Genomic DNA, 14,640 nt, shown 5'->3' on the forward strand with positions numbered 1-14,640 from the left:
GGGACATCTGCTGTAAGGAAATACAGAAACACTTCATAATGATGCTGAAGACCAAAAAACCCTTTCTTGAACGTCCCACCAATGGCAACTGGTGACAAAATCACACGTAAAAACAATTCAGACAAAGTTCTTTTAACATGTAAATTAGGGTTTGTTTTGGAAAGTAAGATAAACACTGTAACTTTGCAACCAAAACCACCAGAGCTGATTCTCACCAGCCCTCATAACTAAAAAAAACCCAAAAACTTAACTGGTGGTAAGTGCTTCAGACTCTGACACACAACTAGAATAAACGCAATGAGGATCGGGTCCCTTTTCCTGACGGTCTGTACTTCTGTGCGTTTATTTCCTACTGTAAAACGAACAGTATGATTTTTCAACATTTCTTCAACCTCAAATACAAAACCACTTAATTATCCAGTTGACATCACATGAAACCATTTAATTAGAAGCTCTTTTTCCCCAAGAACAACGCCCTTTAAGAACAGTGCTCATAAAAGGGACTCCAGGCCAGGGCAGGAGACCTGCCGCTGCAAGGTCGCCTTTCAGACTTCACTGTGGTGACGTACGGGGTTTCTGCACGCCCACCACAGCCCCTCTGTTTGCTCTGCTGATTGCAGCTCAGTGCTCCTCATGCTCCAGGAAAGACCGAGCATCAAACAGATCTCTGCGGCAGCTCAGAGCTCTGCTTAGCCAGATGTGCACAATACAGTCGTAACACCAAAGTGAGCCGAGTTTGGGGGCACTTGACAGCCTCTGAGAGAGAACAAGAGGAGGCCTCACCGTATCAATACATCAAAGAGGAGAAGAAAAGATATTTGAAGTAATGTTGTTAAAAAGGATGACCAATTTGTTTTACAATTATTTGAAATAATTATTTAAAATAATTTGATTGCTCTGAACCGATACTGTAATTTTAACACAGGTATAATCACTGTAAGTGACATTAAGAGCTTGTCTACAGGCAAATTGTATTGCTCTGATTATAATGAGATTGTTAAAGCTGAGCAAATCCTCAAGTCCAGATATAGCTGACATAGCAGAAAAGGAAGGCAAAGAAGTCATGCCAGAAAACCTAAAACATCTTGGGCTTACACTGACATAGCTATTTCCCTCCAAAGAACTCCTAACTAACCAAAACAATTGCACTTGAACAGCAGCAAGCTATACACCGGCTCTGAAACATGAAACTGCAGCGGAAGCAACGCTGAAATTTTGGTACATTCAAGCTTGAAAGAGTCTGAGCAAGTGCCATTAATCTTGCCCTTTAATGGCCTCCTTCTGCAGGTTGCACAGCAGCTCGGGAAGAGGAGATGTGAACATACCAAGGTCCCAGGGGGTGGCTGGGCAGCGTTCAGGTTACCAGCCTCCTCCAGCCCAGGCTCCGAAGGGTGTCAGAGCTACGCCAAACGGCAGCTGGCCTGCAGGGACCTGGAGCAGTGATTCTCCAGAGATGCTGAAGACTTTTTAATGATAGCTAACAAATTCACTAGAGCTATTTCTCTCACCTTGAAAAGTTACAGTAATTTCTAATCTGGCAATCCACTGTCTGTATTTGTTCCCCTCTAACTCCCACAGAAAGTGAAAAATAAAAAGCTCACAGCAAAAGGTACACACGAACCGGCCAAGAAAAAAAGAAATTACAGCACACAAACAGTTCCTAGAATCAAAATCCCTTAGTCAGGCGCCTGTTTGCCCTGTCGCAGGAATTTGAGCATGCTCCACGCAGTTTCTCCTCGCTGACCCTCAAGCCCAGCCGGGCACCCCTGGGCACAATGAAAGATGTGCAAGCCTGAGCCTCAGCAGGTGTGTTAGCAAAGCAGTGGTGAGTCTCAGAGCAGAATGCTGACACTACGGGAAACGCTCCATTCTGCAAACACCTCCCCCAGATCAGAGGAAACAGATCTTAAAATAATTTTAAAGAAAGCCTTTACAAAAAGTCCTGGCTACTGAAGTTCACGGCAAAATTCGCACTACCTTTAGCGGAAACAAAAGTGAGGCCAAGTCAGTAACTACCTGCACCAGGTCCTGTCTCAAAAGCTCAAAAGTAGAAATGAGAAGAACGACTGACCTAAATATTCAGAAATTACACAGTGACTGTTAGTGAATCTATTTTTGAGTGGTTAACTACAGACTTCTCAAAGAAACTTGACCACCAGAGAAAAAACTTTAACGAGACAGCACCTTTTAATGTATTTCAGTTTGAGGCATACAGCACTACTAACCACTCCAGTGAAAAAGTGGGTCAGAGTTATCCCCATCTTCCCCAAAGTGCTGTAAAACTAAATTTAAGCCTATATATATTTAAATTAATGTATAATTATATATTTATATATAATTTTGTATTCTACTTAGCAGAGAAGGCAAAGTATAGTAAGTGCTGAAACCATTTTGGATGGTATTCACTGAATGATAACAGTAAAAAAAACACCAACCACGGGGCATTTTTGCTAAGTCCACTTTCAGCCCTGTTCTCAATAGATAAAAAAATCTATATTAATTAGCAAGTCAAAAAACCCTCTACAATTCCTAATGCACTAGGCAGAGACAGGGATATTCTGTACCTGTTCATTAACAGATAGAAGATGCAATATGGGTGTAAACACATTTGGATGTTACTTATCATGGCACGGACCTGTAAATAAGAAAACAGGGATATGTAAAGGTGTATTATTTTCCACCAATATTTCCAAACGGCTTCATTGTACTTCTACCATATGTTCATACGTAAAGTCTTAAATTAAGAAAATTTAAGCACAGCATGCTTTCAGTGGACTCCATCGCCAGTAAGCGTACCTCAGCAGGCAGTAAATCACGGCTATTTGTGCTAGCTGGCAATGTAGCCCTAGATTTGCTGTAAGCTTTATCTGTGCTTTCGTATTTCTTAAGAAGCAGCCTGTTAAGGTTCCATTTGCAAATGTTTTTTCATCAATAGTGCCTAAAGGTGGCATGCTCACTAAACATCTTGCTAGAAACAATACAAGATAAGACATAAAAGACACATTAGATTACCCAGTCCATGTCTCCAAATGCAGCAGAAATAAATGCAAAATGCTTTGGGGTTTGTCGCTTGCAGCAAGCTTTCCATTATGCTTTGCCTGATCCTTTGCCAGATTTCTTCAGAAAAACGGAGTGCTAGGAGGAACGGAAAGAGCTTGTCTGGAGGTCATACTGTGGGAGCCTCTGACGCCTTACCGGCCCTTCCTGTCTTGTTCTACCCAGCTATCAATACGGACATTTACGCTTCCTTCCCGTGCAAGTCTTGCAGATAACAAACAATCATATCAGTGTACATTTATTAACTAACCTTGATGCTGTAAGTAAATCCAGGACCCCTCAAATGGATTGGGACTTCTAGTGTTGTGTAACATAGCCAAAGAATTTAAATTCCTAAATCATATAATCGTTCAAATACAAATTGCGAGACCTGAAGTAACTTCATACTACAATTCCAATTTTAAATGCTTCAGTAGTGACCACCGCTGCTTCCCAGAGCCTCGCCTCGCAGAGGGGCGCTCCCTGCGTCTCGGCGCCTGCATTCTGTTAGCCTGCCCAACAACAGGCTCTGTTACTATGGCCCACCCCAAATACCACAACTATAATAGGTTTTTTCCATCCAAACTCGTAATATTTTTGCCAAAGTCAATCTCTTCCTCGTAACTTAGAATCACCTGGAAAGCTTTCCTCCTGTCCTTCCTTGCTTCACAGAATTCTACTTACCCTCCAGCAAATCTGAGCTGCGCTCCTTTCCCTAGTTCTCTCTCCCCCATTCCTTGCTTACCCTGTTAGCGGCGGTACTCCTACACACTTTCATCTTTTTCTTTTTTTCCTCTGTACTCCACCTAACTTCCTGGACATGACAATGGACACCAGCCATGCAACTGAGCGCAGCTCTGAGTGAAGCCACTGGCAATCTTGGAGGACATGGGAGTGCTGAGGAGGAACACTCACAAGAGCAGGGCTCTGGACTGCAAGGTCCTCACCAGACGACTGTGTCTGCGCATCGGTGTGTATGAAGTGCATAGGTGCCTCCATATGTCACTCCATACATACTCCATATGTCACACATACATGGGCAGGGAGGCTGCCTCTTCCCAGGCGTGCTGGGAGCAAACACCTATGAGTATTTCCCAGATAAGTGCTATTAAAATTATGAGGATAACTGCCATTTCAGAAGCATTACAGAAATTATTTCATACTAAGAAAGGACTCTGAAGCTGAGAAGAGCTATGTAGGCACTACTATTATAAGTAAGTAATGTGTAGGCACTACTATTATAAGTAAGTTTCCTATGTTAGTAATAGCACAACAAATAGCTCGGCTAGAAGAACTGTGTGAAGCAAAGCCAACTAGATGAGTTTAATTTTCTTTTGGTGAGGAATTACTCTTTACAGTTCTACCACATGAGGCCATGGTGTTGGCTTTTTGCTGCCAGCTGCTCAGGGCAAGGTTTAAATTAAGTCCTCTTCTGCCTTTTTTTTTTTTTTTAAATCAGGAAACTATTTATATTCATTTCAGGCTTTGTAATCTTCTCCAACCCACTGTTAAAAAATAACAAACAAACAAAAGAATACCCAAAGCTGAATGTTGACTCTAAACCCCCTTTTCCAGACTCCTGTTTAATCAGCCTTGTGGCATATTGGAAAATAGATCATTTAGTTCCACTTCATTATTACAGGGGTAAAAAAAATCTCCCAGTCAGGCTTAAAGCACCTAAATACCTAAAGCCATATTCTAATCTGTAAGGCACATGGGTGTAAAACAGGCAGGCAATTTTTCACTTCCTTGGGGCAAGACTGTTTACGGTGGCTGGCAGGGGCCTTCTGTATTCTGTCAGGCCCGTTATGAGCACGCTGCCGGGCACGTACAGCCGCACGCGCTGCATTAGCGAGCAGATGATGTGCAACGGAACGTCTCTCCTGGCAGATAACGGGTATGTGGCTGTCAAGGGGGGCAAAGGAGGGGCTGGTGCAAGGAAATCTGAAATGGCTGGCTTCCCCTTAGAAATATATAGGGCTAATATGTCAAACATACACCGAAATTAGCATGAATTTAGTAGTGCTGCCAGTGAAAGCCACCCACGATGAAAGCAAATAGTTTTACCATTAAAAAGTCTTGCAACATACTCCCTATTGCCTGTCCAGGAGACAGCTGCCTGCCTGCAGTCAGGATTTCTAACCACCAGCGGAGAGGTTCAGGAGAGGTTCTTCTAACCTGGAGAAGACTCTCATCTTCCTGTGGTTAAAAAAACCTGCAAGATTCTCTGTTGTCACAGACGTTTAGGAGCAGGATGAGATGATCCCCTTGTGATGGCAGCTGACTGGGCTGAATTACAGACGGTCCATTCCAATTGTATGTTCCTTCAGCAGATTTTGAACTGGCATCTGAGAATGTGAGACTGTTGATAAAAGAGCCCTAAATTACATGAATGACAAAGTGAGAATATCTCTGAACTCATTTTGGTTTGGTTCTTTCACATGTTGTTCATCAACATTCTAATATCAAAATAAACAAATGTAAATACTGCCTGATGATGCTGGTAAAAAAACATCAATAGAGACTGAAGAATTAATTAAAATGGAAAAAAATTCTCAAGGGGAGGTCCTATCTGGCACTTTGTCTTTTGAAATATGTAAAGCTGACCATCCCTTTCTCTGTCTTTTCCTTTTTCTCTGGCTGGGCACTGCCTTCATCCATGCATACTACTACACTAACTAACTGCCCTTAGGAAGCTGACATGAAAACACCTTTCTTCTAGTCCAAAATGATGAAGGGATTCTAAAAGCAGTTACGTTAAAATAGAAGTAAAAGGCACAAAGTGTTCATTTCTTTATATTTCACAAAAATTTGAAGACAAGGCAAAGACAATGAAGCACTTCTGGACCTGGCCAACAAGGAAAAATTTCTTATTTTGTTTTTCAAAATAAATCAATTGCAGGGACTAAAATTGCTCAGCTTGTTCATTGTGTACTGGCCAGAGATTACGGATATCCTTAAGTTTGCTGGCCTAGCTGCGTAACACGCACAGCAAAGGGCAGAACTGATGCATACCATGGGGCTCAGTGTGGGTGGGACGGAGGCAAGCAGCGTCAGCTCCGTAATTATCATGCCCTCTGTTGGGAATCTGTGTCCTGCCACGGATCATCAAAAACTTGACCTAGTAAAGCCTTTTCTCTCTCCAAGTCCCCTTGCACTGAAAGAACATCGCGGTCCTCCTTGCGTAGGGCCGAAGGGCCGGTCAACCGGGGAGGCGGGAGCGGTGAGTAGCCGGGTGCTCCGGGGGCGAGCAGGGGGTCTGGGTATTTGATCGCTGCAGGCGGCGCCTGTGAAAAGCTGCATGCAGTTTGCAAGCCACAAGTTGTTCTCGTCTGCTGCAGACACTGTGCTGTACGCGGTACAGCGCAGAGACCATCTGCTGGTGCGCTGACTGCAGAGCAGCAGCACAAGGAGAGGCTGATTTGAAAATACAGACACGTAAGCAAGACAGAAACCCCACCTCCATGTGATTGTCTGAGAGGGATCAAATGGGCAAAAATGCCACAGATAGACACACTCCTCCCAGCGTAATTGTTACTACCACAGCTGTGGCGGAGAGAGGGGGAGGAGATCGGATGATGCAAAGAGCCTGGCATCACACTTAGCAATCGCTAGACTGCACCCTTTCGTAAGAGGCGAGGAAGCGCTGGAATCCACTCGAGACAGCCCAGCTCTGCGGCCACCAGCGGGTGTGCGGGGCTGGGACCGCAGAGCCAGCCGCCACACGCTGCAGCTGCAGCTGCTGCCCGGCCCTCCGGACCCGTCAGCCTTCACCCCGCGCACGGCGTTATCCAGCAGCTAGGCGATTTACCCCAACATGGGGTCTCAGCCACTTATTTTCAGGGCTCATTACAAAGAGTAATTAAGTGGTCACACCGTCCCTAGCCTTAACCCTATTTAGTAGATAAAGTGGATAATTAAGCATTGTTAGCTCCATTTTGCACCTATGGAAACTGGTGAGAGGCAAACACAAGGTCACAGGGCTACTCTGAGTCAACTTGGGATCATCCCAAATCAGTTACTGACTCCATCCAAAATGCTGGGAAGTGCCTTGATTTTAAGGAGTCATGCATCAAAACTGCTATTCCTGTCTTATCACTAAAAATCTAATACAGAGAAGTATTGCATGATTTAACTGAATCAAGTCTTTGAGAGCTTGAAATGATATTTTGTATTTCATGTCAGGTAAGATAACCACCATATCGTTTTAAACAATCTGTTTGATGTAGCTAATTGTTCATCTACGCGTATCCTTGTACTAACACATAACGAAGCAGTCAGACGTGACAAATCTGATACCCAGCCTGGGGAACGGAGTTTTAAATGTTGTTATGTGCAGCTGCCTAGGTAGAACCACAAAACCCTGACGCCTGTTCTCCACTGAAGTTTTTCGTTTGTGTTAAGTGCAGCGACAGCTCTGAGGTGCTGGACGAGCCCAGAGCACCTTCCCCGCGCTGACCGTGGGCCAGTGGAGGCTGCAGTTCGAAGGGCTGTATCCTCCAGGCTATATATAGCTCTACTCCTACAAACTGCTATCTCACTTTTGGTCAGTCGGCTTGCTCCATTCAGAAGCGTTTATTCTCGCCCTAACTGCCAGCCTAAAGGTGGAACGCTACTTCCAGATGGTGAGAGAGCTCTAAAGAGAGCTGAACTTTCAAACACTCACCTTGCCTCGACTTTTTAAATACCTTAGTACTTATGCAAGACGTTATAAATTGAAGACCTCTATTTATTCAAAACAAGTGTATGAAACTGTCAGATTTTCTTTACTTACATGTCTCAACCTGCTTTCTAGGGAGTGGAAAAGACTTCAAACATTTTTAATTTTTGGCTTCGCTCTCATGGCAGACCAGTAAGGCTTCACTGAGCCATCCCATCTCCCAAATCCCGATTGTCTTCCAAAGCTTTCTTAAGAAATCCATTATTATAGCCACATAACCAGAACAAACACTGAATTTCATACTTCCATTTAAACCTATGGAAAATTTGTGACAGATTTAAAGGATGGAACAGTAGACCCCATAAAAAATAATAAAAGCATTTACAAAATAACAAAAATCATCTTACAAAATCCACTGAAGTGAAAATGCCTTTAAAGGACAATTTTTACCATTTAATCTTTATTAAATGTTGAAACAGTATGAAAAACAGAGTTAGAAAATTGCCCTTATATCTAAAATTCTTGATGATGACTGAGTGGAGGATCATTTCTTTCCAAGTAATTCAGGTAAAATCAGGTGAGATTCTTGTGCCATGGTACCCAGGACCAGACGTGGGCTAGCATTCTCCAAATCGGGTTAATACTCAAACGCAGTTCAGAAGTTAAATGAATTGGGCAGTTTCTTTCTGGAACGGACAGACCCACCACTTACAACGTGGCCAAAAGATTTAGACAGCTTTATTACTTAAAAAAAAAACCCAAACCCACCAAAACAACTCACAGCAAAGACTCAAAAAATCAAGCTTTCTAGAAAAATTAAAGGCAGCTGGACCTGACATAGGGACCGGGCTGGTGGTTCAGCGATGCTCCCTCTCCCCGTCTCCTAGCTGCCTTTCCGCTTGGCTCAGACCCAGTGTCATTGTTAATTGGATGCTGAGTGATGGATCTGGCCACCTGGCACTCTGTCTGGCTCCGCGCTGATGATCAACTCACTTGGCAGGCTAAGTGGGGAATCTGGCCACCTGGCTAATAGGCGGGCTACAGAATCTCTGATGAGCTGACTGCCAACCTGCTAAGACATTTTTTTATTCTGGATACTGACAGTAACTTCTCTCCTTTCGTATTCATCTTTCTCATCACAACTTGTACGCTCACAAAGAAACACCCAACCCATCACCCCCTCCTCTCTTTACTTTCCTCTGTCCGCTATGATGGATAAAGACAGACTCCTGTCTTAATTGCTAAATGAGAATAAAATGAGCTTCTCGCCTTCTCCTCCCATTTCTTTAAATTATTCCAAGTTCCCTACCCCCACTCCATCCTGTCTTGCTTCTCACTATCATTCTCAACACTCCGGATTAAAATTTGTATTAGTTAATGGGTTTCACAACAATTTTTGAATGGTGTAGCTTGTTGTGTGTTTTTTAATTAGTAAAATACTGTTAAAAATTAAGAATAACATCAAAACAAAGAACTGGATGAGAATAACGTGAAATCAGATTCATGCCTGAAGGCTAGATTCTCCACTTGCCTTGCACCCTGTTTTATTAGTAGTACTTGCAAAACCTCAGTGAGAAAGGCCACAATTTTTATTTGATTTTTTACATTCATCTTGCATATATGTAAATTACTCCACAGGGAGCAAGGCAATGGAGAACGAAGAATGAAGTGCACAAAAATACGTCAGTGAAGAATTCTAGACTACTGTCAGCGTCACACAGTGAAACATCCTAGGTTATGTGATGAAAATTAATTCTATTACTTCAAGATCTTAAAGAAAGAAGTATTACAAGCACTGAAATTTTCTACTCAATTTCAAATATACTATTATGAGGTTCTGCAATGGTTTTATGCTGGTCTTGCGATACAGTGAGTAGCTAATGTCAAGCTCTTACATCCATTAAGAATGATCTGAAAATAATGTACTTTGTTAATTGCAATCATTGTACAAAAATTAGATCACTGATTGGAACAGGGCTATATTCACTCCTGGTGTGGCTTCGTTAATTTAAACCAAAGATTCATTTGCTCGTTAAAGGGCCTGCTTCAGTGGGCTTTAATAGGGGACTTTCCATATGCGTAAAGAACTGGATCGGGCTAAGAAGAGGTAAGGTGTCCCAGGGAGTGATGTTCTGAATTCTTGAACAGCCATAGTTTAACTGAAGTTAATAGAAACATTTTGATTTATCCAAGGGGAGGTTATGGAACTTATTCTTCTCCTTTCATTGTGTACATACTACAAATACTGAGGGGAAGTATACTGCAGCGCTAACGTCACAGTTTAAATCAATATAGCTTGGCACCCGTGCTGAGAGAAGCGGCCACATGCGCCTCCACCCGTTCATTTCTACGCTGATGCAGCCCTTTTATTCATCCTAGCCACAGTTTTCATGTGGCCACAGGATGAAATGCACCATGAAACTGATCCAGGTAAAAACTAGGGTCATTCTTCACTCTTGGGTGTGTTTACCTTGGATTGTTCTCCCATCCATGCATCACACAAAGGGAGGGAACAGCATGGGGACAGAAAGAGGAGGCTGGGAACTGCAGAAGGAGGAATCACTTCTTTTAGTGGCAAGCGCTGTCGTAGAGCAGTTAACATTTACTGTGAAACCACAAGATAAATAGCTACAGCACAAAGGAAGTGTTCATAGGATTTGTTCAGCAGCAAAAAGATGTTATGAGCTGAAAATAAGCACTGAAAAATGGCAAAGTGATATTATATTGAAGTAGCAGGTGTGGTTAATCCTGAAGGAGTTTCTTTACGTGAAATAATTCTGTTCAATTTTCTGAATCTGCATGGTAAGTTCAGCTCAAGCTTTTAGCAATATTTAAGCACGAAGGTACATATCTATACTGCATTATATACACACACACACACACAGGGTCTATGTCTAATAATATATTAATACACACCTATGGTTGCATTAATAAGGTATTAGAAGTTTACACTTTGCGGTCCAAGATAAAAATAATAGGGAAAAAAGGGAAGGAAGGAAAGAAGGTGGTCACAGAAATTCCCTAGTGATCTGTCACTTTGTCTCCCTTTTATTTCCATCCTACATGTTGTTTCAGAGTGTCAGTGCCCTGAGCAACACAACAATAGCTGAGACAAAATGTTCACTTCCAAAATCCAGTCCAGGGAAGCTGTCTGTCAGAAGCAGACATTTAGACAAAGTGCTGGTTCCTTTTTAGAAGTACAACAGCTATGTGCTTCCATGTCTCTGAACTTTCCTGGAATTAACCTACTTATCCTTTGTAGCATTTTTTTTTCTTTCCAATTTTCCTAATAGCCCTGTAATTACAGCAAGAGTATCTCTACAGTCTAAAGGTGGAGGAAAGTATTTTAGATATTCATTAAGACAGGAATGAATGTTAAACTAACCAAGTTGCTGTCTTCACATTATTTTCAACCTTTTTTCAGCTGGCCGACTAATTTTCCTGCATCCATGCTGGAGAAGGTTTCAGGAAACTCTTTCTGCTTTTTAGGGAGCCCTTATCAGCATGAGCACCGCATTTGATTACCTTTGAGCAGCGTTTACTCTCCTTTACCTGGTGAGACTCTACCGATAAAATTACGGCCAATCTTTATGAGAACTTACAGGTGAGTCAGGAACTCACATACCAAACCACAAACATCACCAGCTCCTGAAAGAATTTCCCTGTCCCTCAGAAGGCTCCTCCTGCAGGGCAGCACCACTCCGCTTTGCAGTCACCGTGCCTGATGCCTCTCGGGTCACACCAGTGCTCTCTTGGAAAGGGGGAGCACAAAGGCATTGCAGTACATTTGGCTCTCAGTGTACCCGCTGACTTGCCTGCATTTCCATCATCTTCCGCTTAGTACTGGGATCTGCTCCCGGTAACAGAGTCTCGTCACTGCTGGACGATGGAGCCCTCACTGCTCGTAGTTTACAGTAGAGAGGCTCCTGCTTGCTTATTTGACCCCATTTCTCCACTCTGGCTTTACAGCCATGTGTAACTTCACTTTGCTCCCCCTTACGTCTCACAGCTCACATAAACACTAGACTACTAACAAAAAAAAAAATCCAGTGATTTTAGCTGAGTTTCAAGTGTCTAAATGTCAGGCTACAGGAGGCTCTCTTGTGCTCTCTGACTCTGTCAGAGCTTGGACTACTGTTATTTGGTAACAGCTCACTGGCACACAGCTCCTTCCAACGCACTCAGCTGGCTCAGCTCTTTCTGATCGGAGAGTGCTTTCCATTTTTCTGACTGGCGGTGCATCCCATCAGCAAGGACCCACATTATTGTTTAATCTTCAACCGGTAAAGGGCTGCTGAACAACTACAATTGTCATTTCCAAGCGTGACGTTTAGCACTGCTGGTGTTTTATTTTCCCCACCTCAGGTGTCAGTGGAATACTTGTTGCTGTTTGCTAACAGGCTTTGAAGACTTCCAGCTGTGGACAAGGATGATGGAAATTGTAGGGCAAGGGATTTATTACAAAACCTCAGCACTTGGCATTATCTTTGTAAAGTATGTGACCCTCTTTGTTATTTATTGACCCAAATTGGAGATGAGTGCTACTGAGCCTCTCCAACTAGCAAAAGCCAGTGAATTGTTCCTTCCTACTTTACCAGTGCCCCCATTGCTCTTCTTTAGTACCCACAGCAAAGACAGCAGTCATTTATTGGTTCCGGTACTCTCTGCAGTGGCTGACTAGTAGCCTGTAAGCAACTGCATTTTAGTTTCCTGTAAAAGGTTGTTTTTCTTTAAGTGGTCCGGCAGTCCAAGAATAGCTCTGTGCACGCTAATACATACAGTACTGTAAGTAATGACAGATAATGCTATCAAGGTCTTTTCCTAGAATACAGGATTAACTCACCTCATTAAAATGTACACATTCTGCAGAGCATAACGCAGTACTACTTCAGGACAATTATTTAAGTCAGCCAAAAGATATTATGTTCTGTGAGAACTAGGATGATCCCTAGCTGTCCTCTTACTTCCCTGTATTCTGATTTTTATAATCTTTTTAGATTAGTATACAGATATCATAGCACTGAGCACTTCCAAAAACCTAAAATAGGCTACATTAGCTTAAATTTCTAGGTAGTAAAGAAACTCAAGAGAGGAGAAACGTAATTAACTTGGAGCATGGAAAGATTCCCTTGTGGGAGAAACACCCTGAACTAAAAAAGGTAATTTGTACAGAGTGCCTAACGGCGAACATACAAGAATCTGGCAGGTTACATGCTCTGAAGACTGATGTCTTAGGTTAAAGGTGGAAAGGTTTATGGTTTTATTTGCCCTTGAGCATTTGTTCTTAGACATTTAAAACTTAGCTGATTTTTCTGAATATTAAAATGTAATCATTGCACTTTTCAGTGTTTGTTTTTTCCTCCACAAAAATTAAAATAAAAGCTGTGTTGCTGGAATTGCCTACAGGTATTTCTCTACATTCAAAGAATGCTTCTGAAAGCTCTGCTAGCACACGGAGCCCAGTTCTGCTCACATTAAAATAACAGGTGAAAGTATCCTGAGCATCGGTAGATGGAGAAGGTAGGAGACGGAGAAAGCAGAAGCCCGTACAAAAAGATCAGGCCTTCCAAAAACCAAACCACTTTTCCCAAATGATTCTGTTTTTTCCTCATAACTTACTTTTTTTTTTCAACTTACTAAAGTAACTCTTAGCAGTTTCTGGGCTGCTTAACTTTTTTCTTCTTTCTGCTTCTTTGCATATGTATCTGCTTCAGAATCAAGCTCTTAGACTGGTATTTATCAGCTGTGTAAATGCCTGTTCCTCCAGATGTGTAGGTTAAAGCTGTATATCATTACTGGACAAGCTAGAGGGAGTACTGATGGGAAATAAAGGGTAAACACTCTGAAAATCATGTCCTGTCATCTGCTGAGACCACTCTGTCCCATGGCTCTTTCAGTCATATAATAATTTATTGAATTATGAAGCTATTCAATAAAACATTCCATGTTTTCTATGAAATACATGTATTCATGCATTACAGAACGAATCATTTAACTTCTGTCATTTACAGTGCCCAGTGCCGAACTGCCACACAGGTAGCAGTGTAGCATCCCAAGAGTAACAGCAAGTGCTCTACCTGACTCTGTCTTCTTTCTGTGTATTTGCTGTCCGATAAAAGTTTTAAATCTCAGATTTTTTCCTTCCATTTACAATTCTCAGTACATTTACCTGAAAATACCTACTACAACAGGTGATGTCTTTAAGTGGTCCTTCTTCACAACACGTTTTAGATAACATAATATTAATTAGAGCTGTTGTCCAGAGGAGAAACAGTGGTAAAAAGGCTAACTAAGGTTACTGCTTCCTTGTGAGATGTGCCATGAAGAACAGCCAAATTCCACGGAAGTATTTCATTACTAGCTAGCAGAATACTGAATCACAGCACAACTAACAAGTATAATTGTGTTCAGAAAGTTTCATTTTAAGAATGTGTCAAACATATAATTTGATTAGGGCGTGTGAGTATCTGTGCATGGGTTGTTCGTGGCACATTCTTACGTATGTGAATCATAGGTGTTCTGAGCCACCTACCTCCTGCTAGTCGGGAAGCTGCAATATTCCTTCCTATTAGAAAGAAACCTGGACCATCTTTTTAAAAGTTTACAGCAGTCTTAGCACAAATCTATTTCAACTCCTAAGCCTTCTAGCTGGACCAATAACATTCATGATGTTACTGAGAAACTATAGTTACAAATTTTCTAATCTAAAAGAGAATTTGAATTTTCTGGTGATAATCAATATTCTAAAATTTAAAAAATGAAGGATCAGTATGGCATTTACAATTCTGAATATCTTGAATTTTTGTAAAATGTGGGCGATTTTAATGGGGGAATAGATTGTCAGTTTATGGAAGTTTGGAACAGGTTAATTAGTTAAATAGATTGTACATTAGGAAAAGAGCATTAATTTTGCCTTTAAGAGGTAAGCATTTCTGTTCAGGATT

The 14,640-nt window shown here is 41.9% G+C and overlaps 1 protein-coding gene across 1 annotated transcript in view; it reads right to left on the reverse strand.

The window, feature by feature from the left end:
- Positions 1 to 14,640, reverse strand: part of MNT (MAX network transcriptional repressor) — an 82,703-nt gene that overhangs the window by 61,241 nt on the left and 6,822 nt on the right. The window lies entirely within an intron of this gene.

The sequence above is a fragment of the Chlamydotis macqueenii genome, chromosome 19 (assembly GCF_036417535.1).
Source record: "Chlamydotis macqueenii isolate bChlMac1 chromosome 19, bChlMac1.mat, whole genome shotgun sequence".
Classification (NCBI taxonomy): domain Eukaryota; kingdom Metazoa; phylum Chordata; class Aves; order Otidiformes; family Otididae; genus Chlamydotis; species Chlamydotis macqueenii.